The 24509-nt window shown below is 46.8% G+C and overlaps 1 pseudogene; it reads right to left on the reverse strand.

Annotated features, from left to right (window-relative positions):
* Positions 1-2723: 2723 nt before the first annotated feature.
* The window catches only part of LOC118964722, a 39345-nt pseudogene continuing 17559 nt past the window's right edge, over positions 2724-24509 (reverse strand).

The following is a 24509-nucleotide window of genomic DNA, read 5'->3' on the forward strand; positions in this document are numbered from 1 at the left end:
GTGGAAGGAGAAAGAATGAAGAGGAAGGGTGAACAACAGACACAGGAAAGTGGAAGGAGAGAGAATTGAGAGAAATGGGGAACAACAGACACAGGAAAGTGGAAGGAGAGAGAATGGACAGGAATGGTGAACAACAGACACAGGAAAGTAGAAGGAGAGAGAATGGAGAGGAAGGGTGAACAACAGACACAGGGAAGTGGAAGGAGAGAGAATGGAGAGAAATGGGGAACAACAGACACAGGAAAGTGGAAGGAGAGAGAATGGACAGGAATGGTGAACAACAGACACAGGAAAGTAGAAGGAGAGAGAATGGAGAGGAAGGGTGAACAACAGACACAGGGAAGTGGAAGGAGAGAGAATGGTGAACAACAGACACGGGAAAGTGGAAGGAGAGAGAATGGAGATGCAGTCAAAGAGCGATAGAGATTGGGAAAGAGCGCCATAATGTGCTATTATCAGCAGCTCTATTATGACTGGGTTGTTTTCTTACAGTTGTTTGGTAACAATTCTCAGAGTGAGTTAGCGTCACCTTGGTCACTCAGCCCTATAGTAGTGGTTACTGTCCTCACAACGGTGCACCACCTGTGGATAATTTGGTCCCTGTTACCACTGAGGGGAGGATATGGTCCCTAACTACCAGCACACTGATGAGTATGATTGTGTCAACTTTGAGGATCTCTCAATGATTGTGGTGACTTTGTGTTAGTATTGCAGTGGTTTGGTGATCTGATCTGTTGATGATGAGAAGCCACATACAGGGAGACGGTAGGCTGGACACACCTTCAGGCATGTCTTGTTTGATTGGTCTCCTGTGGTATTCCACCACAAATTGGTAAATATTAAACACCAGTCAGTCAGTCAGACATCAATAATACTTCATATTTAAACTTCCTCAGTGGAGGTGCTCATCAGAACAAGGGGAGCTCATGGCTGTGTGCAATCAGCCTGCCCTGTTGTATTCTCATTCAGGCTTGTCATCTGAATCCTCCCATTCACAGTACAATGAGGCTGTGTGATGTCCTTCACATTCTGAGGCTAAACATCTCCCTCATTGCCAGAATGTCCAGCAACAGAACAAGGTCTTGACATAGCTAGCACTTTCTATGTCCCTGTCTCTATGTCCTTGTGGTATTTGTGGACAACTACAGTATGTCTGTATCTTGCTATTCTGGTCAATTAATTTAAATGAGAATAATTGTGTTTTTTCTCCCTCCAGTTAATTTAAATGGAGCAATTATGCTTAAAATTGTAATAGATAGCCACAGGATAGAACACAGAGCTCTTTGAGGAGAGAGGGACTCCACTGTACCAACAGTTTACAAAGCACGGTCCTGGGACTGGCCTACCGTACACTCACATAAATGCACGCACAACACGTGTGCTCACAAACACACAGAAAACACTCATGCATGCACATGCTTTCCCAAAAACTTGAAAGCCTGTCAAGCCTTTCCTGAGGTCTTTGGTGCCCTCTGCTGTTAGAAAGTGGTAAGTACACCTTAACATTGATCAAACTTCAGTTCCACTTAGGAGCCTCAAACGCAGGGGATTTGTTTTGGAAAACACTGTATCCGATAGTGGTGGGTTAGGGAAAGCATACACTAGATTATGAATCATGTTGCTAAACGAATCAATCAGTCAATTAATCAATCAACAAACCAACCAATCCATCGGCCAGTTCACTTTATTAGTGATGAGGTACCTCAGTATACTGCAGCACAGCTCAGTGGAAAGACAACTGATATAAAATTCAAGAGATCTGTCCAACATGAGATCTTATCCATTACAACAATATTAACTGTATAAAAACAGCACGAAACTACTTAATCCTTCTGGCTGAGTAATAATCATTTTTACTATGTGACAATAATTTTATCAATTATAATATTCACTTAAAACAGAGGAAGATCAGAGTGTGTGTGTGTTTGTGTGTGTGATTAAATACGTTTGTGAGAGAGGGAAAGGAAGGGAAACAGTAAAACAGTTGAAATAAACACAGTAGTATAAAAGTAGAATACATCTCTCTAAGCCACTCTGTCACATCCCTGTCTTATTATACACATATTACATATAAAGTTAGTGACTCAATATCAATAAATGTTATCTAGTATTTTGGGTAAACCGTTTAGAAATTACAGCACTTTTTGTACATAGTCCCTTCATTTTAGGGGGGCAAAAGTATTAGGGAAAATTCACTTATATAAATTGGAGTATTTTGTCCCATATTCCAAGCTTGTGACTCTACAAACTTGTTAGATGCATTTGCTGTTTGTTTTGCTGTTTGTTTTGGTTGTGTTTCAGATTGTTTTGTTCCCAATAGAAATATATGGTAAATAATGTATTGTGCCGCTTTTACTGTGACTCCAAAATAATACAATACATTATTTACCATACAGTTGTATTCACACAATGCATGAAACCACTAAATGATCTGCTTGAGCTCTCTCTTTGTGTGTGTAAACACATAGGGTAATGTGTGCAGTTTATACAGCTTTTGTGTGGTTGTGCATTGCGTCAATGTTTTTGTGGTTGTGGTTGTATGCTGGTTGGGTTTGAGGGATTTCATCAAATCAAATCAAATGTATTTATATAGCCCTTCGTACATCAGCTGATATCTCAAAGTGCTGTACAGAAACCCAGCCTAACAGCAAGCAATGCAGGTGTAGAAGCAATGCAGGTGTAGAAGTTGACTGATGATTTCATGTGGTTCTGTGTGTTGTGTTTCATTTGTTAACTCTTACCCAGTGGTTCTCCCAGCTCCAGGTGACCGAGGCAGGTCCGAATGATCGAGCAAGATTCACACTGGCACCAGTGTAGGGAAGCTAAACAGAGGAGAGATATTATACACATATACTAATTGGGACATTCCAACCAGAGGGCTTAGGGTAGTGTTACGGTTAGGGTTAGGGTTAGGTTTAGGGGCCAGAGTTAGTGCTAGGAGTTAGTGCTAGGGTTAGGTTTAGGGGCTAGGGTTAGATTTAGGGGCTAGAGTTAGTGGTAGGGTTAGGTTTAATGGCTAGGGTTAGTGCTAGGGTTAGGTTTAGGGGCTAGAGTTAGTGCTAGGGTTAGGTTTAGGGGCTAGAGTTGGTGCTAGGGTTAGGTTTAGGGGCTAGAGTTAGTGCTAGGGTTAGGTTTAGGGGCTAGAGTTAGTGCTAGGGTTAGGTTTAGGGGCTAGAGTTAGTGCTAGGGTTAGGTTTAGGGGCTAGAGTTAGTGCTAGGGTTAGGTTTAGGGGCTAGAGTTAGTGCTAGGGTTAGGTTTAGGGGCTAGAGTTAATGCTAGGGTAAGGTTTAGGGGCTAGAGTTAGTGCTAGGGTTAGGTTTAGGGGCTAGAGTTAGTGCTAGGGTTAGATTTAGGGGCTAGAGTCAGTGCTAGGGTTAGGTTTAGGGGCTAGAGTTAGTGCTAGAGTTAGGTTTAGGGGCTAGAGTTAGTGCTAGGGTTAGGTTTAGGGGCTAGAGTTAGTGCTAGGGTTATGTTTAGGGGCTATTGTTAGGTTTAGGGGCTAGAGTTAGTGCTAGGGTTAGGTTTAGTGGCTAGAGTCAGTGCTAGGGTTAGGTTTAGTGGCTAGAGTTAGTGCTAGGGTTAGGTTTAGGGGCTAGAGTTAGTACTAGGGTTAGGTTTAGGGGCTAGAGTTAGTGCTAGGGTCAGGTTTAGGGGCTAGAGATAGTGCTAGGGTTAGGTTTAGGGGCTAGAGTTAGTGCTAGGGTCAGGTTTAGGGTTAGGTTTAGTGGCTAGAGTCAATGCTAGGGTTAGGTTTAGGGGCTACAGTTAGTGCTAGGGTTAGGTTTAGGGGCTAGAGTTAGTGCTAGGGTTAGGTTTAGGGGCTAGGGTTAGGTTTAGGGGCTAGAGTTAGTGCTAGGGTTAGGTTTAGGGGCTAGAGTTAATGCTAGGGTAAGGTTTAGGGGCTAGAGTTAGTGCTAGGGTTAGGTTTAGGGGCTAGAGTTAGTGCTAGGGTTAGATTTAGGGGCTAGAGTCAGTGCTAGGGTTAGGTTTAGGGGCTAGAGTTAGTGCTAGGGTTAGGTTTAGGGGCTAGAGTTAGTGCTAGGGTTAGGTTTAGGGGCTAGAGTTAGTGCTAGGGTTATGTTTAGGGGCTATTGTTAGGTTTAGGGGCTAGAGTTAGTGCTAGGGTTAGGTTTAGTGGCTAGAGTCAGTGCTAGGGTTAGGTTTAGTGGCTAGAGTTAGTGCTAGGGTTAGGTTTAGGGGCTAGAGTTAGTACTAGGGTTAGGTTTAGGGGCTAGAGTTAGTGCTAGGGTCAGGTTTAGGGGCTAGAGATAGTGCTAGGGTTAGGTTTAGGGGCTAGAGTTAGTGCCAGGGTCAGGTTTAGGGTTAGGTTTAGTGGCTAGAGTCAGTGCTAGGGTTAGGTTTAGGGGCTACAGTTAGTGCTAGGGTTAGGTTTAGGGGCTAGAGTTAGTGCTAGGGTTAGGTTTAGGGGCTAGGGTTAGGTTTAGGGGCTAGAGTTAGTGCTAGGGTTAGGTTTAGGGGCTAGGGTTAGGTTTAGGGGCTAGAGTTAGTGCTAGGGTTAGGTTTAGGGTTAGGGTTAGGTTTAGGGGCTAGAGTTAGTGCTAGGGTTAGGTTTAGGGGCTAGAGTTAGTGGTAGGGTTAGGTTTAGGGGCTAGGGTTAGGTTTAGGGGCTAGAGTTAGTGCTAGGGTTAGGTTTAGGGGCTAGGGTTAGGTTTAGGGGCTAGCGTTAGTGCTAGGGTTAGGTTTAGGGTTAGGGTTAGATTTAGGGGCTAGAGTTAGTGGTAGGGTTAGGTTTAGTGGCTAGAGTTAGTGCTAGGGTTAGGTTTAGGGGCTAGTGTTAGTGCTAGGGTTAGGTTTAGTGGCTAGAGTTAATGCTAGGGTTAGGTTTAGGGGCTAGAGTTAGTGCTAGGGTTAGGTTTAGGGGCTAGAGTTAGTGCTAGGGTTAGGTTTAGTGGCTAGAGTTAGTGCTAGGGTTAGGTTTAGGGGCTAGAGTTAGTGCTAGGGTTAGGTTTAGGGGCTAGAGTTAGTGCTAGGGTTAGGTTTAGGGGCTAGAGTTAGTGCTAGGGTTAGGTTTAGAGGATAGGGTTAGGTTTAGGGGCTAGAGTTAGTGGTAGGGTTAGGTTTAATGGCTAGGGTTAGTGCTAGGGTTAGGTTTAGGGGCTAGAGTTAGTGCTAGGGTTAGGTTTAGGGGCTAGAGTTAGTGCTAGGGTTAGGTTTAGTGGCTAGAGTTAGGTTTAGGGGCTAGAGTTAGTGCTAGGGTTAGGTTTAGGGGCTAGGGTTAGGTTTAGGGGCTAGAGTTAGTGCTAGGGTTAGGTTTAGGGTTAGGGTTAGGTTTAGGGGCTAGAGTTAGTGCTAGGGTTAGGTTTAGGGGCTAGAGTTAGTGCTAGGGTTAGGTTTAGGGGCTAGGGTTAGGTTTAGGGGCTAGAGTTAGTGCTAGGGTTAGGTTTAGGGGCTAGGGTTAGGTTTAGGGCCTAGAGTTAGTGCTAGGGTTAGGTTTAGGGTTAGGGTTAGATTTAGGGGCTAGAGTTAGTTGTAGGGTTAGGTTTAGTGGCTAGAGTTAGTGCTAGGGTTAGGTTTAGGGGCTAGTGTTAGTGCTAGGGTTAGGTTTAGTGGCTAGAGTTAGTGCTAGGGTTAGGTTTAGGGGCTAGAGTTAGTGCTAGGGTTAGGTTTAGGGGCTAGAGTTAGTGCTAGGGTTAGGTTTAGTGGCTAGAGTTAGTGCTAGGGTTAGGTTTAGGGGCTAGAGTTAGTGCTAGGGTTAGGTTTAGGGGCTAGGGTTAGGTTTAGGGGCTAGAGTTGGTGGTAGGGTTAGGTTTAATGGCTAGGGTTAGTGCTAGGGTTAGGTTTAGGGGCTAGAGTTAGTGCTAGGGTTAGGTTTAGGGGCTAGAGTTAGTGCTAGGGTTAGGTTTAGGGGCTAGAGTTAGTGCTAGGGTTAGGTTTAGGGGCTACAGTTAGTGCTAGGGTTAGGTTTAGAGGCTAGGGTTAGGTTTAGGGGCTAGAGTTAGTGGTAGGGTTAGGTTTAATGGCTAGGGTTAGTGCTAGGGTTAGGTTTAGGGGCTAGAGTTAGTGCTAGGGTTAGGTTTAGGGGCTAGAGTTAGTGCTAGGGTTAGGTTTAGTGGCTAGAGTTAGTGCTAGGGTTGGGTTTAGGGGCTAGAGTTAGTGCTAGGGTTAGGTTTAGTGGCTAGAGTTAGTGCTAGGGTTAGGTTTAGGGGCTAGAGTTAGTGCTAGGGTTAGGTTTAGGGGCTAGAGTTAGTGCTAGGGTTAGGTTTAGGGGCTAGAGTTAGTGCTAGGGTTAGGTTTAGGGGCTAGAGTTAGTGCTAGGGTTAGGTTTAGGGGCTAGAGTTAGTGCTAGGATTAGGTTTAGTGGCTAGAGTTAGTGCTAGGATTAGGTTTAGTGGCTAGAGTTAGTGCCAGGGTTAGGTTTAGGGGCTAGAGTTAGTGCTAGGGTTAGGTTTAGAGGATAGGGTTAGGTTTAGGGGCTAGAGTTAGTGGTAGGGTTAGGGTTAATGGCTAGGGTTAGTGCTAGGGTTAGGTTTAGGGGCTAGAGTTAGTGCTAGGGTTAGGTTTAGGGGCTAGAGTTAGTGCTAGGGTTAGGTTTAGTGGCTAGAGTTAGGTTTAGGGGCTAGAGTTAGTGCTAGGGTTAGGTTTAGGGGCTAGGGTTAGGTTTAGGGGCTAGAGTTAGTGCTAGGGTTAGGTTTAGGGGCTAGAGTTAGTGCTAGGGTTAGGTTTAGGGGCTAGGGTTAGGTTTAGGGGCTAGAGTTAGTGCTAGGGTTAGGTTTAGGGGCTAGGGTTAGGTTTAGGGGCTAGAGTTAGTGCTAGGGTTAGGTTTAGGGGCTAGAGTTAGTGCTAGGGTTAGGTTTAGGGGCTAGGGTTAGGTTTAGGGGCTAGAGTTAGTGCTAGGGTTAGGTTTAGGGGCTAGGGTTAGGTTTAGGGCCTAGAGTTAGTGCTAGGGTTAGGTTTAGGGTTAGGGTTAGATTTAGGGGCTAGAGTTAGTGGTAGGGTTAGGTTTAGTGGCTAGAGTTAGTGCTAGGGTTAGGTTTAGGGGCTAGTGTTAGTGCTAGGGTTAGGTTTAGTGGCTAGAGTTAGTGCTAGGGTTAGGTTTAGGGGCTAGAGTTAGTATTAGGGTTAGGTTTAGGGGCTAGAGTTAGTGCTAGGGTTAGGTTTAGGGGCTAGAGTTAGTGCTAGGGTTAGGTTTAGGGGCTAGAGTTAGTGCTAGGGTTAGGTTTAGGGGCTAGGGTTAGGTTTAGGGGCTAGAGTTAGTGGTAGGGTTAGGTTTAATGGCTAGGGTTAGTGCTAGGGTTAGGTTTAGGGGCTAGAGTTAGTGCTAGGGTTAGGTTTAGGGGCTAGAGTTAGTGCTAGGGTTAGGTTTAGGGGCTAGAGTTAGTGCTAGGGTTAGGTTTAGGGGCTACAGTTAGTGCTATTGTTAGGTTTAGAGGCTAGGGTTAGGTTTAGGGGCTAGAGTTAGTGGTAGGGTTAGGTTTAATGGCTAGGGTTAGTGCTAGGGTTAGGTTTAGGGGCTAGAGTTAGTGCTAGGGTTAGGTTTAGTGGCTAGAGTTAGTGCTAGGGTTAGGTTTAGGGGCTAGAGTTAGTGCTAGGGTTAGGTTTAGGGGCTAGAGTTAGTGCTAGGGTTAGGTTTAGGGGCTAGAGTTAGTGCTAGGGTTAGGTTTAGGGGCTATAGTTACTGCTAGGGTTAGGTTTAGAGGATAGGGTTAGGTTTAGGGGCTAGAGTTAGTGGTAGGGTTAGGTTTAATGGCTAGGGTTAGTGCTAGGGTTAGGTTTAGGGGCTAGAGTTAGTGCTAGGGTTAGGTTTAGGGGCTAGAGTTAGTGCTAGGGTTAGGTTTAGTGGCTAGAGTTAGGTTTAGGGGCTAGAGTTAGTGCTAGGGTTAGGTTTAGGGGCTAGGGTTAGGTTTAGGGGCTAGAGTTAGTGCTAGGGTTAGGTTTAGGGTTAGGGTTAGGTTTACGGGCTAGAGTTAGTGGTAGGGTTAGGTTTAGTGGCTAGAGTTAGTGCTAGGGTTAGGTTTAGGGGCTAGTGTTAGTGCTAGGGTTAGGTTTAGTGGCTAGAGTTAATGCTAGGGTTAGGTTTAGGGGCTAGAGTTAGTGCTAGGGTTAGGTTTAGGGGCTAGAGTTAGTGCTAGGGTTAGGTTTAGTGGCTAGAGTTAGTGCTAGGGTTAGGTTTAGGGGCTAGAGTTAGTGCTAGGGTTAGGTTTAGGGGCTAGGGTTAGGTTTAGGGGCTAGAGTTAGTGCTAGGGTTAGGTTTAGGGGCTAGAGTTAGTGCTAGGGTTAGGTTTAGGGGCTAGAGTTAGTGCTAGGGTTAGGTTTAGGGGCTAGAGTTAGTGCTAGGGTTAGGTTTAGAGGATAGGGTTAGGTTTAGGGGCTAGAGTTAGTGGTAGGGTTAGGTTTAATGGCTAGGGTTAGTGCTAGGGTTAGGTTTAGGGGCTAGAGTTAGTGCTAGGGTTAGGTTTAGGGGCTAGAGTTAGTGCTAGGGTTAGGTTTAGTGGCTAGAGTTAGGTTTAGGGGCTAGAGTTAGTGCTAGGGTTAGGTTTAGGGGCTAGGGTTAGGTTTAGGGGCTAGAGTTAGTGCTAGGGTTAGGTTTAGGGTTAGGGTTAGGTTTAGGGGCTAGAGTTAGTGCTAGGGTTAGGTTTAGGGGCTAGAGTTAGTGCTAGGGTTAGGTTTAGGGGCTAGGGTTAGGTTTAGGGGCTAGAGTTAGTGCTAGGGTTAGGTTTAGGGGCTAGGGTTAGGTTTAGGGCCTAGAGTTAGTGCTAGGGTTAGGTTTAGGGTTAGGGTTAGATTTAGGGGCTAGAGTTAGTGGTAGGGTTAGGTTTAGTGGCTAGAGTTAGTGCTAGGGTTAGGTTTAGGGGCTAGTGTTAGTGCTAGGGTTAGGTTTAGTGGCTAGAGTTAGTGCTAGGGTTAGGTTTAGGGGCTAGAGTTAGTGCTAGGGTTAGGTTTAGGGGCTAGAGTTAGTGCTAGGGTTAGGTTTAGTGGCTAGAGTTAGTGCTAGGGTTAGGTTTAGGGGCTAGAGTTAGTGCTAGGGTTAGGTTTAGGGGCTAGGGTTAGGTTTAGGGGCTAGAGTTAGTGGTAGGGTTAGGTTTAATGGCTAGGGTTAGTGCTAGGGTTAGGTTTAGGGGCTAGAGTTAGTGCTAGGGTTAGGTTTAGGGGCTAGAGTTAGTGCTAGGGTTAGGTTTAGGGGCTAGAGTTAGTGCTAGGGTTAGGTTTAGGGGCTACAGTTAGTGCTAGGGTTAGGTTTAGAGGCTAGGGTTAGGTTTAGGGGCTAGAGTTAGTGGTAGGGTTAGGTTTAATGGCTAGGGTTAGTGCTAGGGTTAGGTTTAGGGGCTAGAGTTAGTGCTAGGGTTAGGTTTAGGGGCTAGAGTTAGTGCTAGGGTTAGGTTTAGTGGCTAGAGTTAGTGCTAGGGTTGGGTTTAGGGGCTAGAGTTAGTGCTAGGGTTAGGTTTAGTGGCTAGAGTTAGTGCTAGGGTTAGGTTTAGGGGCTAGAGTTAGTGCTAGGGTTAGGTTTAGGGGCTAGAGTTAGTGCTAGGGTTAGGTTTAGGGGCTAGAGTTAGTGCTAGGGTTAGGTTTAGGGGCTAGAGTTAGTGCTAGGGTTAGGTTTAGGGGCTAGAGTTAGTGCTAGGATTAGGTTTAGTGGCTAGAGTTAGTGCTAGGATTAGTTTTAGTGGCTAGAGTTAGTGCTAGGGTTAGGTTTAGGGGCTAGAGTTAGTGCTAGGGTTAGGTTTAGAGGATAGGGTTAGGTTTAGGGGCTAGAGTTAGTGGTAGGGTTATGTTTAATGGCTAGGGTTAGTGCTAGGGTTAGGTTTAGGGGCTAGAGTTAGTGCTAGGGTTAGGTTTAGGGGCTAGAGTTAGTGCTAGTGTTAGGTTTAGTGGCTAGAGTTAGCTTTAGAGGCTAGAGTTAGTGCTAGGGTTAGGTTTAGGGGCTAGGGTTAGGTTTAGGGGCTAGAGTTAGTGCTAGGGTTAGGTTTAGGGTTAGGGTTAGGTTTAGGGGCTAGAGTTAGTGCTAGGGTTAGGTTTAGGGGCTAGAGTTAGTGCTAGGGTTAGGTTTAGGGGCTAGGGTTAGGTTTAGGGGCTAGAGTTAGTGCTAGGGTTAGGTTTAGGGGCTAGGGTTAGGTTTAGGGCCTAGAGTTAGTGCTAGGGTTAGGTTTAGGGTTAGGGTTAGATTTAGGGGCTAGAGTTAGTGGTAGGGTTAGGTTTAGTGGCTAGAGTTAGTGCTAGGGTTAGGTTTAGGGGCTAGTGTTAGTGCTAGGGTTAGGTTTAGTGGCTAGAGTTAGTGCTAGGGTTAGGTTTAGGGGCTAGAGTTAGTGCTAGGGTTAGGTTTAGGGGCTAGAGTTAGTGCTAGGGTTAGGTTTAGTGGCTAGAGTTAGTGCTAGGGTTAGGTTTAGGGGCTAGAGTTAGTGCTAGGGTTAGGTTTAGGGGCTAGGGTTAGGTTTAGGGGCTAGAGTTAGTGGTAGGGTTAGGTTTATTGGCTAGGGTTAGTGCAAGGGTTAGGTTTAGGGGCTAGAATTAGTGCTAGGGTTAGGTTTAGGGGCTAGAGTTAGTGCTAGGGTTAGGTTTAGTGGCTAGAGTTAGTGCTAGGGTTGGGTTTAGGGGCTAGAGTTAGTGCTAGGGTTAGGTTTAGGGGCTAGAGTTAGTGCTAGGGTTAGGTTTAGGGGCTAGAGTTAGTGCTAGGGTTAGGTTTAGGGGCTAGAGTTAGTGCTAGGGTTAGGTTTAGTGGCTAGAGTTAGTGCTAGGGTTAGGTTTAGGGGCTAGAGTTAGTTTTAAGGTTAGGTTTAGTGGCTAGAGTTAGTGCTAGGGTCAGGTTTAGGGGCTAGAGTTAATGCTAGGGTTAGGTTTAGGGGCTAGAGTTAGTGCTAGGGTCAGGTTTAGGGTTAGGTTTAGTGGCTAGAGTCAGTGCTAGGGTTAGGTTTAGGGGCTAGAGTTAGTGTTAGGTTTAGGGGCTAGAGTTAGTGTTAGGTTTAGGGGCTAGAGTTAGTGCTAGGGTTAGGTTTAGGGGCTAGAGTTAGTGCTAGGGTTAGGTTTAGGGGCTAGAGTTAGTGCTAGGGTTAGGTTTAGGGGCTAGAGTTAGTGCTAGGGTTAGGTTTAGGGGCTAGAGTTAGTGCTAGGGTTAGGTTTAGGGGCTAGAGTTAGTGCTAGGATTAGGTTTAGTGGCTAGAGTTAGTGCTAGGATTAGTTTTAGTGGCTAGAGTTAGTGCTAGGGTTAGGTTTAGGGGCTAGAGTTAGTGCTAGGGTTAGGTTTAGAGGATAGGGTTAGGTTTAGGGGCTAGAGTTAGTGGTAGGGTTATGTTTAATGGCTAGGGTTAGTGCTAGGGTTAGGTTTAGGGGCTAGAGTTAGTGCTAGGGTTAGGTTTAGGGGCTAGAGTTAGTGCTAGTGTTAGGGTTAGTGGCTAGAGTTAGCTTTAGGGGCTAGAGTTAGTGCTAGGGTCAGGTTTAGGGTTAGGTTTAGTGGCTAGAGTCAGTGCTAGGGTTAGGTTTAGGGGCTAGAGTTAGTGTTAGGTTTAGGGGCTAGAGTTAGTGTTAGGTTTAGGGGCTAGAGTTAGTGCTAGGGTTAGGTTTAGGGGCTAGAGTTAGTGCTAGGGTTAGGTTTAGGGGCTAGAGTTAGTGCTAGGGTTAGGTTTAGGGGCTAGAGTTAGTGCTAGGGTTAGGTTTAGGGGCTAGAGTTAGTGCTAGGGTTAGGTTTAGGGGCTAGAGTTAGTGCTAGGATTAGGTTTAGTGGCTAGAGTTAGTGCTAGGATTAGTTTTAGTGGCTAGAGTTAGTGCTAGGGTTAGGTTTAGGGGCTAGAGTTAGTGCTAGGGTTAGGTTTAGAGGATAGGGTTAGGTTTAGGGGCTAGAGTTAGTGGTAGGGTTATGTTTAATGGCTAGGGTTAGTGCTAGGGTTAGGTTTAGGGGCTAGAGTTAGTGCTAGGGTTAGGTTTAGGGGCTAGAGTTAGTGCTAGTGTTAGGGTTAGTGGCTAGAGTTAGCTTTAGGGGCTAGAGTTAGTGCTAGGGTTAGGTTTAGGGGCTAGGGTTAGGTTTAGGGGCTAGAGTTAGTGCTAGGGTTAGGTTTAGGGTTAGGGTTAGGTTTAGGGGCTAGAGTTAGTGCTAGGGTTAGGTTTAGGGGCTAGAGTTAGTGCTAGGGTTAGGTTTAGGGGCTAGGGTTAGGTTTAGGGGCTAGAGTTAGTGCTAGGGTTAGGTTTAGGGGCTAGGGTTAGGTTTAGGGCCTAGACTTAGTGCTAGGGTTAGGTTTAGGGTTAGGGTTAGATTTAGGGGCTAGAGTTAGTGGTAGGGTTAGGTTTAGTGGCTAGAGTTAGTGCTAGGGTTAGGTTTAGGGGCTAGAGTTAGTGCTAGGGTTAGGTTTAGGGGCTAGAGTTAGTGCTAGGGTTAGGTTTAGTGGCTAGAGTTAGTGCTAGGGTTAGGTTTAGGGGCTAGAGTTAGTGCTAGGGTTAGGTTTAGGGGCTAGGGTTAGGTTTAGGGGCTAGAGTTAGTGGTAGGGTTAGGTTTATTGGCTAGGGTTAGTGCAAGGGTTAGGTTTAGGGGCTAGAATTAGTGCTAGGGTTAGGTTTAGGGGCTAGAGTTAGTGCTAGGGTTAGGTTTAGTGGCTAGAGTTAGTGCTAGGGTTGGGTTTAGGGGCTAGAGTTAGTGCTAGGGTTAGGTTTAGGGGCTAGAGTTAGTGCTAGGGTTAGGTTTAGGGGCTAGAGTTAGTGCTAGGGTTAGGTTTAGGGGCTAGAGTTAGTGCTAGGGTTAGGTTTAGTGGCTAGAGTTAGTGCTAGGGTTAGGTTTAGGGGCTAGAGTTAGTTTTAAGGTTAGGTTTAGTGGCTAGAGTTAGTGCTAGGGTCAGGTTTAGGGGCTAGAGTTAATGCTAGGGTTAGGTTTAGGGGCTAGAGTTAGTGCTAGGGTCAGGTTTAGGGTTAGGTTTAGTGGCTAGAGTCAGTGCTAGGGTTAGGTTTAGGGGCTAGAGTTAGTGTTAGGTTTAGGGGCTAGAGTTAGTGTTAGGTTTAGGGGCTAGAGTTAGTGCTAGGGTTAGGTTTAGGGGCTAGAGTTAGTGCTAGGGTTAGGTTTAGGGGCTAGGGTTAGGTTTAGGGGCTAGAGTTAGTGGTAGGGTTAGGTTTAGTGGCTAGAGTTAGTGCTAGGGTTAGGTTTAGGGGCTAGAGTTAGTGCTAGGGTTAGGTTTAGGGGCTAGAGTTAGTGCTAGGGTTAGGTTTAGGGGCTAGAGTTAGTGCTAGGGTTAGGTTTAGGGGCTAGAGTTAGTGCTAGGGTTAGGTTTAGGGACTAGAGTTAGTGCTAGGGATAGGTTTAGGGGCTAGGGTTAGGTTTAGGGGCTAGAGTTAGTGGTAGGGTTAGGTTTAATGGCTAGGGTTAGTGCCAGGGTTAGGTTTAGGGGCTAGAGTTAGTGCTAGGGTTAGGTTTAGGGGCTATAGTTAGTGCTAGGGTTAGGTTTAGGGGCTAGAGTTAGTGTTAGGTTTAGGTTTAGTGGCTAGAGTTAGTGCTAGGGTCAGGTTTAGGGACTAGAGTTAATGCTAGGGTTAGGTTTAGGGGCTAGAGTTAGTGCTAGGGTCAGGTTTAGGGTTAGGTTTAGTGGCTAGAGTCAGTGCTAGGGTTAGGTTTAGGGGCTAGAGTTTGTGCTAGGGTTAGGTTTAGGGGCTAGAGTTAGTGCTAGGGTTAGGTTTAGGGGCTAGGGTTAGGTTTAGGGGCTAGAGTTAGTGCTAGGGTTAGGTTTAGGGGCTAGAGTTAGTGCTAGGGTTAGGTTTAGGGACTAGAGTTAGTGCTAGGGATAGGTTTAGGGGCTAGGGTTAGGTTTAGGGGCTAGAGTTAGTGGTAGGGTTAAGTTTAATGGCTAGGGTTAGTGCCATGGTTAGGTTTAGGGTCTAGAGTTAGTGCTAGGGTTAGGTTTAGGGGCTAGAGTTAGTGCTAGGGTTAGGTTTAGGGGCTAGAGTTAGTGTTAGGTTTAGGTTTAGGGGCTAGAGTTAGTGCTAGGGTTAGGTTTAGGGGCTAGGGTTAGGTTTAGGGGCTAGAGTTAGTGGTAGGGTTAGGTTTAGGGGCTAGGGTTAGTGCTAGGGTTAGGTTTAGTGGCTAGAGTTAGTGCTAGGGTCAGGTTTAGGGGCTAGAGTTAATGTTAGGTTTAGGGGCTAGAGTTAGTGCTAGGGTCAGGTTTAGGGTTAGGTTTAGTGGCTAGAGTCAGTGCTAGGGTTAGGTTTAGGGGCTAGAGTTAGTGCTAGGGTTAGGTTTAGGGGCTAGAGTTAGTGCTAGGGTTAGGTTTAGGGGCTAGAGTTAGTGCTAGGGTTAGGTTTAGGGGCTAGGGTTAGGTTTAGGGGCTAGAGTTAGAGGTAGGGTTAGGTTTAGTGGCTAGAGTTAGTGCTAGGGTTAGGTTTAGGGGCTAGAGTTAGTGCTAGGGTTAGGTTTAGGGGCTAGAGTTAGTGCTAGGGTTAGGTTTAGGGGCTAGAGTTAGTGCTAGGGTTAGGTTTAGGGGCTAGAGTTAGTGCTAGGGTTAGGTTTAGGGGCTAGAGTTAGTGCTAGGGTTAGGTTTAGGGGCTAGAGTTAGTGTTAGGTTTAGATTTAGGGGCTAGAGTTAGTGCTAGGGTTAGGTTTAGGGGCTAGGGTTAGGTTTAGGGGCTAGAGTTAGTGATAGGGTTAGGTTTAATGGCTAGGGTTAGTGCTAGGGTTAGGTTTAGGGGCTAGAGTTAGTGCTAGGGTTAGGTTTAGGGGCTAGAGTTAGTGCTAGGGTTAGGTTTATTGGCTAGAGTTAGTGCTAGGGTTAGGTTTAGGGGCTAGAGTTAGTGCTAGGGTTAGGTTTAGGGGCTAGAGTTAGTGCTAGGGTTAGGTTTAGGGGCTAGAGTTAGTGCTAGGGTTAGGTTTAGGGGCTAGAGTTAGTGCTAGGGTTAGGTTTAGGGGCTAGAGTTAGTGCTAGGGTTAGGTTTAGGGGCTAGAGTTAGTGCTAGGGTTAGGTTTCGTGGCTAGAGTTAGTGCTAGGGTTAGGTTTAGTGGCTAGAGTTAGTGCTAGGGTTAGGTTTAGTGGCTAGAGTTAGTGCTAGGGTTAGGTTTAGTGGCTAGAGTCAGTGCTAGGGTTAGGTTTAGTGGCTAGAGTTAGTGCTCGGGTTAGGTTTAGGGGCTAGAGTTAGTACTAGGGTTACATTTAGGGGCTTGAGTTAGTGCTAGGGTCAGGTTTAGGGGCTAGAGTTAATGCTAGGGTTAGCTTTAGGGGCTAGAGTTAGTGCTGGGGTCAGGTTTAGGGTTAGGTTTAGTGGCTAGAGTCAGTTCTAGGGTTAGGTTTTGGGGCTAGAGTTAGTGCTAGGGTTAGGTTTAGGGGCTAGGGTTAGGTTTAGGGGCTAGAGTTAGTGGTAGGTTTAGGTTTAGGGGCTAGAGTTAGTGCTAGGGTTAGGTTTAGGGGCTAGGGTTAGGTTTAGGGGCTAGAGTTAGTGGTAGGGTTAGGTGTAATGGCTAGGGTTAGTGCTAGAGTTAGGTTTAGGGGCTAGAGTTAGTGCTAGGGTTAGGTTTAGGGGCTAGAGTTAGTGCTAGGGTTAGGTTTAGGGGCTAGAGTTAGTGCTAGGGTTAGGTTTAGGGGCTAGAGTTAGTGCTAGGGTTAGGTTTAGGGGCTAGAGTTAGTGCTAGGGTTAGGTTTAGGGGCTAGAGTTAGTGCTAGGGTTAGGTTTAGGGGCTAGAGTTAGTGCCAGGGTTAGGTTTAGGGGCTAGAGTAAGTGCTAGGGTTAGGTTTAGGGGCTAGAGTTAGTGCTAGGGTTAGGGTTAGTGGCTAGAGTTAGTGCTCGGGTTAGGTTTAGGGGCTAGAGTTAGTACTAGGGTTACATTTAGGGGCTTGAGTTAGTGCTAGGGTCAGGTTTAGGGGCTAGAGTTAATGCTAGGGTTAGCTTTAGGGGCTAGAGTCAGTGCTGGGGTCAGGTTTAGGGTTAGTTTTAGTGGCTAGAGTCAGTTCTAGGGTTAGGTTTAGGGGCTAGAGTTAGTGCTAGGGTTAGGTTTAGGGGCTAGGGTTAGGTTTAGGGGCTAGAGTTAGTGGTAGGGTTAGGTTTAGGGGCTAGAGTTAGTGCTAGGGTTAGGTTTAGGGGCTAGGGTTAGGTTTAGGGGCTAGAGTTAGTGGTAGGGTTAGGTTTAATGGCTAGGGTTAGTGCTAGAGTTAGGTTTAGGGGCTAGAGTTAGGGCTAGGGTTAGGTTTAGGGGCTAGAGTTAGTGCTAGGGTTAGGTTTAGGGGCTAGGGTTAGGTTTAGGGGCTAGAGTTAGTGGTAGGGTTAGGTTTAATGGCTAGGGTTAGTGCTAGGTTTAGGTTTAGGGGCTAGAGTTAGTGCTAGGGTTAGGTTTAGTGGCTAGAGTTAGTGCTAGGGTCAGGTTTAGGGGCTAGAGTTAGTGCTAGGGTTAGGTTTAGGGGCTAGAGTTAGTGCTAGGGTTAGGTTTAGGGGCTAGAGTTAGTGCTAGGGTTAGGTTTAGTGGCTAGAGTTAGTGCTAGGTTTAGGTTTAGTGGCTAGAGTTAGTGCTAGGGTTAGGTTTAGTGGCTAGAGTCAGTGCTAGTGTTAGGTTTAGTGGCTAGAGTTAGTGCTCGGGTTAGGTTTAGTGGCTAGAGTTACTGCTAGGGTTAGGTTTAGTGGCTAGAGTCAGTGCTAGGGTTAGGTTTAGTGGCTAGAGTTAGTGCTCGGGTTAGGTTTAGGGGCTAGAGTTAGTACTAGGGTTACATTTAGGGGCTAGAGTTAGTGCTAGGGTCAGGTTTAGGGGCTAGAGTTATGCTAGGGTTAGGTTTAGGGGCTAGAGTTAGTGCTGGGGTCAGGTTTAGGGTTAGGTTTAGTGGCTAGAGTCAGTTCTAGGGTTAGGTTTAGGGGCTAGAGTTAGTGCTAGGGTTAGGTTTAGGGGCTAGGGTTAGGTTTAGGGGCTAGAGTTAGTGGTAGGGTTAGGTTTAGGGGCTAGAGTTAGTGCTAGGGTTAGGTTTAGGGGCTAGAGTTAGTGGTAGGGTTAGGTTTAATGGCTAGGGTTAGTGCTAGGTTTAGGTTTAGGGGCTAGAGTTAGTGCTAGGGTTAGGTTTAGTGGCTAGAGTTAGTGCTAGGGTCAGGTTTAGGGGCTAGAGTTAGTGCTCGGGTTAGGTTTAGGGGCTAGAGTTAGTACTAGGGTTAGGTTTAGGGGCTAGAGTTAGTGCTAGGGTCAGGTTTAGGGGCTAGAGTTAATGCTAGGGTTAGGTTTAGGGGCTAGAGTTAGTGCTAGGGTCAGGTTTAGGGTTCGGTTTAGTGGCTAGAGTCAGTGCTAGGATTAGGTTTAGGGGCTAGAGTTAGTGCTAGGGTTAGGTTTAGGGGCTAGAGTTAGTGCTAGGGTTAGGTTTAGGGGCTAGGGTTAGGTTTAGGGGCTAGAGTTAGTGCTAGGGTTAGGTTTAGGGGCTAGGGTTAGGTTTAGGGGCTAGAGTTAGTGCTAAGGTTAGGTTTACGGTTAGGGTTAGGTTTAGGGGCTAGAGTTAGTGCTAGGGTTAGGTTTAGGGGCTAGAGTTAGTGCTAGGGTTAGGTTTAGGGGCTAGAGTTAGTGCTAAGGTTAGGTTTAGTGGCTAGAGTTAGTGCTAGGGTTTGGTTTAGGGGCTAGAGTTAGTGCTAGGGTTAGGTTTAGGGGCTAGGGTTAGGTTTAGGGGCTAGAGTTAGTGGTAGGGTTAGGTTTAGGGGCTAGAGTTAGTGCTAGGGTTAGGTTTAGGGGCTAGGGTTAGGTTTAGGGGCTAGAGTTAGTGGTAGGGTTAGGTTTAATGGCTAGGGTTAGTGCTAGAGTTAGGTTTAGGGGCTAGAGTTAGGGCTAGGGTTAGGTTTAGGGGCTAGAGTTAGTGCTAGGGTTAGGTTTAGGGGCTAGGGTTAGGTTTAGGGGCTAGAGTTAGTGGTAGGGTTAGGTTTAATGGCTAGGGTTAGTGCTAGGTTTAGGTTTAGGGGCTAGAGTTAGTGCTAGGGTTAGGTTTAGTGGCTAGAGTTAGTGCTAGGGTCAGGTTTAGGGGCTAGAGTTAGTGCTAGGGTTAGGTTTAGGGGCTAGAGTTAGTGCTAGGGTTAGGTTTAGGGGCTAGAGTTAGTGCTAGGGTTAGGTTTAGTGGCTAGAGTTAGTGCTAGGTTTAGGTTTAGTGGCTAGAGTTAGTGCTAGGGTTAGGTTTAGTGGCTAGAGTCAGTGCTAGTGTTAGGTTTAGTGGCTAGAGTTAGTGCTCGGGTTAGGTTTAGTGGCTAGAGTTACTGCTAGGGTTAGGTTTAGTGGCTAGAGTCAGTGCTAGGGTTAGGTTTAGTGGCTAGAGTTAGTGCTCGGGTTAGGTTTAGGGGCTAGAGTTAGTACTAGGGTTACATTTAGGGGCTAGAGTTAGTGCTAGGGTCAGGTTTAGGGGCTAGAGTTATGCTAGGGTTAGGTTTAGGGGCTAGAGTTAGTGCTGGGGTCAGGTTTAGGGTTAGGTTTAGTGGCTAGAGTCAGTTCTAGGGTTAGGTTTAGGGGCTAGAGTTAGTGCTAGGGTTAGGTTTAGGGGCTAGGGTTAGGTTTAGGGGCTAGAGTTAGTGGTAGGGTTAGGTTTAATGGCTAGGGTTAGTGCCAGGGTTAGGTTTAGGGGCTAGAGTTAGTGCTGGGGTCAGGTTTATGGTTAGGTTTAGTGGCTAGAGTCAGTTCTAGGGTTAGGTTTAAGGGCTAGAGTTAGTGCTAGGGTTAGGTTTAGGGGCTAGGGTTAGGTTTAGGGGCTAGAGTTAGTGGTAGGGTTAGGTTTAATGGCTAGGGTTAGTGCCAGGGTTAGGTTTAGGGGCTAGAGTTAGTGCTAGGGTTAGGTTTAGGGGCTATAGTTAGTGCTAGGGATAGGTTTAGGGGCTAGGGTTAGGTTTAGGGGCTAGAGTTAGTGCTAGGGTTAGGTTTAGGGGCTAGAGTTAGTGTTAGGTTTAGGTTTAGTGGCTAGAGTTAGTGCTAGGGTCAGGTTTAGGGGCTAGAGTTAATGCTAGGGTTAGGTTTAGGGGCTAGAGTTAGTGCTAGGGTCAGGTTTAGGGTTAGGTTTAGTGGCTAGAGTCAGTGCTAGGGTTAGGTTTAGGGGCTAGAGTTTGTGCTAGGGTTAGGTTTAGGGGCTAGAGTTAGTGCTAGGGTTAGGTTTAGGGGCTAGGGTTAGGTTTAGGGGCTAGAGTTAGTGCTAGGGTTAGGTTTAGGGGCTAGAGTTAGTGCTAGGGTTAGGTTTAGGGACTAGAGTTAGTGCTAGGGATAGGTTTAGGGGCTAGGGTTAGGTTTAGGGGCTAGAGTTAGTGGTAGGGTTAGGTTTAATGGCTAGGGTTAGTGCCATGGTTAGGTTTAGGGTCTAGAGTTAGTGCTAGGGTTAGGTTTAGGGGCTAGAGTTAGTGCTAGGGTTAGGTTTAGGGGCTAGAGTTAGTGTTAGGTTTAGGTTTAGGGGCTAGAGTTAGTGCTAGGGTTAGGTTTAGGGGCTAGGGTTAGGTTTAGGGGCTAGAGTTAGTGGTAGGGTTAGGTTTAGGGGCTAGGGTTAGTGCTAGGGTTAGGTTTAGTGGCTAGAGTTAGTGCTAGGGTCAGGTTTAGGGGCTAGAGTTAATGTTAGGTTTAGGGGCTAGAGTTAGTGCTAGGGTCAGGTTTAGGGTTAGGTTTAGTGGCTAGAGTCAGTGCTAGGGTTAGGTTTAGGGGCTAGAGTTAGTGCTAGGGTTAGGTTTAGGGGCTAGAGTTAGTGCTAGGGTTAGGTTTAGGGGCTAGAGTTAGTGCTAGGGTTAGGTTTAGGGGCTAGGGTTAGGTTTAGGGGCTAGAGTTAGAGGTAGGGTTAGGTTTAGTGGCTAGAGTTAGTGCTAGGGTTAGGTTTAGGGGCTAGAGTTAGTGCTAGGGTTAGGTTTAGGGGCTAGAGTTAGTGCTAGGGTTAGGTTTAGGGGCTAGAGTTAGTGCTAGGGTTAGGTTTAGGGGCTAGAGTTAGTGCTAGGGTTAGGTTTAGGGGCTAGAGTTAGTGCTAGGGTTAGGTTTAGGGGCTAGAGTTAGTGTTAGGTTTAGATTTAGGGGCTAGAGTTAGTGCTAGGGTTAGGTTTAGGGGCTAGGGTTAGGTTTAGGGGCTAGAGTTAGTGATAGGGTTAGGTTTAATGGCTAGGGTTAGTGCTAGGGTTAGGTTTAGGGGCTAGAGTTAGTGCTAGGGTTAGGTTTAGGGGCTAGAGTTAGTGCTAGGGTTAGGTTTATTGGCTAGAGTTAGTGCTAGGGTTAGGTTTAGGGGCTAGAGTTAGTGCTAGGGTTAGGTTTAGGGGCTAGAGTTAGTGCTAGGGTTAGGTTTAGGGGCTAGAGTTAGTGCTAGGGTTAGGTTTAGGGGCTAGAGTTAGTGCTAGGGTTAGGTTTAGGGGCTAGAGTTAGTGCTAGGGTTAGGTTTAGGGGCTAGAGTTAGTGCTAGGGTTAGGTTTCGTGGCTAGAGTTAGTGCTAGGGTTAGGTTTAGTGGCTAGAGTTAGTGCTAGGGTTAGGTTTAGTGGCTAGAGTTAGTGCTAGGGTTAGGTTTAGTGGCTAGAGTCAGTGCTAGGGTTAGGTTTAGTGGCTAGAGTTAGTGCTCGGGTTAGGTTTAGGGGCTAGAGTTAGTACTAGGGTTACATTTAGGGGCTTGAGTTAGTGCTAGGGTCAGGTTTAGGGGCTAGAGTTAATGCTAGGGTTATGTTAGGGGCTAGAGTTAGTGCTGGGGTCAGGTTTAGGGTTAGGTTTAGTGGCTAGAGTCAGTTCTAGGGTTAGGTTTAGGGGCTAGAGTTAGTGCTAGGGTTAGGTTTAGGGGCTAGGGTTAGGTTTAGGGGCTAGAGTTAGTGGTAGGTTTAGGTTTAGGGGCTAGAGTTAGTGCTAGGGTTAGGTTTAGGGGCTAGGGTTAGGTTTAGGGGCTAGAGTTAGTGGTAGGGTTAGGTGTAATGGCTAGGGTTAGTGCTAGAGTTAGGTTTAGGGGCTAGAGTTAGTGCTAGGGTTAGGTTTAGGGGCTAGAGTTAGTGCTAGGGTTAGGTTTAGGGGCTAGAGTTAGTGCTAGGGTTAGGTTTAGGGGCTAGAGTTAGTGCTAGGGTTAGGTTTAGGGGCTAGAGTTAGTGCTAGGGTTAGGTTTAGGGGCTAGAGTTAGTGCTAGGGTTAGGTTTAGGAGCTAGAGTTAGTGCCAGCGTTAGGTTTAGGGGCTAGAGTAAGTGCTAGGGTTAGGTTTAGGGGCTAGAGTTAGTGCTAGGGTTAGGTTTAGTGGCTAGAGTTAGTGCTTGGGTTAGGTTTAGTGGCTAGAGTTAGTGCTAGGGTTAGGTTTAGTGGCTAGAGTCAGTGCTAGGGTTAGGTTTAGTGGCTAGAGTTAGTGCTCGGGTTAGGTTTAGGGGCTAGAGTTAGTACTAGGGTTACATTTAGGGGCTTGAGTTAGTGCTAGGGTCAGGTTTAGGGGCTAGAGTTAATGCTAGGGTTAGCTTTAGGGGCTAGAGTCAGTGCTGGGGTCAGGTTTAGGGTTAGTTTTAGTGGCTAGAGTCAGTTCTAGGGTTAGGTTTAGGGGCTAGAGTTAGTGCTAGGGTTAGGTTTAGGGGCTAGGGTTAGGTTTAGGGGCTAGAGTTAGTGGTAGGGTTAGGTTTAGGGGCTAGAGTTAGTGCTAGGGTTAGGTTTAGGGGCTAGGGTTAGGTTTAGGGGCTAGAGTTAGTGGTAGGGTTAGGTTTAATGGCAAGGGTTAGTGCTAGAGTTAGGTTTAGGGGCTAGAGTTAGGGCTAGGGTTAGGTTTAGGGGCTAGAGTTAGTGCTAGGGTTAGGTTTAGGGGCTAGGGTTAGGTTTAGGGGCTAGAGTTAGTGGTAGGGTTAGGTTTAATGGCTAGGGTTAGTGCTAGGTTTAGGTTTAGGGGCTAGAGTTAGTGCTAGGGTTAGGTTTAGTGGCTAGAGTTAGTGCTAGGGTCAGGTTTAGGGGCTAGAGTTAGTGCTAGGGTTAGGTTTAGGGGCTAGAGTTAGTGCTAGGGTTAGGTTTAGGGGCTAGAGTTAGTGCTAGGGTTAGGTTTAGTGGCTAGAGTTAGTGCTAGGTTTAGGTTTAGTGGCTAGAGTTAGTGCTAGGGTTAGGTTTAGTGGCTAGAGTCAGTGCTAGTGTTAGGTTTAGTGGCTAGAGTTAGTGCTCGGGTTAGGTTTAGTGGCTAGAGTTACTGCTAGGGTTAGGTTTAGTGGCTAGAGTCAGTGCTAGGGTTAGGTTTAGTGGCTAGAGTTAGTGCTCGGGTTAGGTTTAGGGGCTAGAGTTAGTACTAGGGTTACATTTAGGGGCTAGAGTTAGTGCTAGGGTCAGGTTTAGGGGCTAGAGTTATGCTAGGGTTAGGTTTAGGGGCTAGAGTTAGTGCTGGGGTCAGGTTTAGGGTTAGGTTTAGTGGCTAGAGTCAGTTCTAGGGTTAGGTTTAGGGGCTAGAGTTAGTGCTAGGGTTAGGTTTAGGGGCTAGGGTTAGGTTTAGGGGCTAGAGTTAGTGGTAGGGTTAGGTTTAGGGGCTAGAGTTAGTGCTAGGGTTAGGTTTAGGGGCTAGAGTTAGTGGTAGGGTTAGGTTTAATGGCTAGGGTTAGTGCTAGGTTTAGGTTTAGGGGCTAGAGTTAGTGCTAGGGTTAGGTTTAGGGGCTAGAGTTAGTGCTAGGGTCAGGTTTAGGGGCTAGAGTTAGTGCTCGGGTTAGGTTTAGGGGCTAGAGTTAGTACTAGGGTTAGGTTTAGGGGCTAGAGTTAGTGCTAGGGTCAGGTTTAGGGGCTAGAGTTAATGCTAGGGTTAGGTTTAGGGGCTAGAGTTAGTGCTAGGGTCAGGTTTAGGGTTCGGTTTAGTGGCTAGAGTCAGTGCTAGGATTAGGTTTAGGGGCTAGAGTTAGTGCTAGGGTTAGGTTTAGGGGCTAGAGTTAGTGCTAGGGTTAGGTTTAGGGGCTAGGGTTAGGTTTAGGGGCTAGAGTTAGTGCTAGGGTTAGGTTTAGGGGCTAGGGTTAGGTTTAGGGGCTAGAGTTAGTGCTAAGGTTAGGTTTACGGTTAGGGTTAGGTTTAGGGGCTAGAGTTAGTGCTAGGGTTAGGTTTAGGGGCTAGAGTTAGTGCTAGGGTTAGGTTTAGGGGCTAGAGTTAGTGCTAAGGTTAGGTTTAGTGGCTAGAGTTAGTGCTAGGGTTAGGTTTAGGGGCTAGAGTTAGTGCTAGGGTTAGGTTTAGGGGCTAGGGTTAGGTTTAGGGGCTAGAGTTAGTGGTAGGGTTAGGTTTAGGGGCTAGAGTTAGTGCTAGGGTTAGGTTTAGGGGCTAGGGTTAGGTTTAGGGGCTAGAGTTAGTGGTAGGGTTAGGTTTAATGGCTAGGGTTAGTGCTAGAGTTAGGTTTAGGGGCTAGAGTTAGGGCTAGGGTTAGGTTTAGGGGCTAGAGTTAGTGCTAGGGTTAGGTTTAGGGGCTAGGGTTAGGTTTAGGGGCTAGAGTTAGTGGTAGGGTTAGGTTTAATGGCTAGGGTTAGTGCTAGGTTTAGGTTTAGGGGCTAGAGTTAGTGCTAGGGTTAGGTTTAGTGGCTAGAGTTAGTGCTAGGGTCAGGTTTAGGGGCTAGAGTTAGTGCTAGGGTTAGGTTTAGGGGCTAGAGTTAGTGCTAGGGTTAGGTTTAGGGGCTAGAGTTAGTGCTAGGGTTAGGTTTAGTGGCTAGAGTTAGTGCTAGGTTTAGATTTAGTGGCTAGAGTTAGTGCTAGGGTTAGGTTTAGTGGCTAGAGTCAGTGCTAGTGTTAGGTTTAGTGGCTAGAGTTAGTGCTCGGGTTAGGTTTAGTGGCTAGAGTTACTGCTAGGGTTAGGTTTAGTGGCTAGAGTCAGTGCTAGGGTTAGGTTTAGTGGCTAGAGTTAGTGCTCGGGTTAGGTTTAGGGGCTAGAGTTAGTACTAGGGTTACATTTAGGGGCTAGAGTTAGTGCTAGGGTCAGGTTTAGGGGCTAGAGTTATGCTAGGGTTAGGTTTAGGGGCTAGAGTTAGTGCTGGGGTCAGGTTTAGGGTTAGGTTTAGTGGCTGGAGTCAGTTCTAGGGTTAGGTTTAGGGGCTAGAGTTAGTGCTAGGGTTAGGTTTAGGGGCTAGGGTTAGGTTTAGGGGCTAGAGTTAGTGGTAGGGTTAGGTTTAGGGGCTAGAGTTAGTGCTAGGGTTAGGTTTAGGGGCTAGAGTTAGTGGTAGGGTTAGGTTTAATGGCTAGGGTTAGTGCTAGGTTTAGGTTTAGGGGCTAGAGTTAGTGCTAGGGTTAGGTTTAGTGGCTAGAGTTAGTGCTAGGGTCAGGTTTAGGGGCTAGAGTTAGTGCTCGGGTTAGGTTTAGGGGCTAGAGTTAGTACTAGGGTTAGGTTTAGGGGCTAGAGTTAGTGCTAGGGTCAGGTTTAGGGGCTAGAGTTAATGCTAGGGTTAGGTTTAGGGGCTAGAGTTAGTGCTAGGGTCAGGTTTAGGGTTCGGTTTAGTGGCTAGAGTCAGTGCTAGGATTAGGTTTAGGGGCTAGAGTTAGTGCTAGGGTTAGGTTTAGGGGCTAGAGTTAGTGCTAGGGTTAGGTTTAGGGGCTAGGGTTAGGTTTAGGGGCTAGAGTTAGTGCTAGGGTTAGGTTTAGGGGCTAGGGTTAGGTTTAGGGGCTAGAGTTAGTGCTAAGGTTAGGTTTACGGTTAGGGTTAGGTTTAGGGGCTAGAGTTAGTGCTAGGGTTAGGTTTAGGGGCTAGAGTT

This window comes from Oncorhynchus mykiss, chromosome 5, assembly GCF_013265735.2.
Source record: "Oncorhynchus mykiss isolate Arlee chromosome 5, USDA_OmykA_1.1, whole genome shotgun sequence".
Lineage (NCBI taxonomy): Eukaryota > Metazoa > Chordata > Actinopteri > Salmoniformes > Salmonidae > Oncorhynchus > Oncorhynchus mykiss.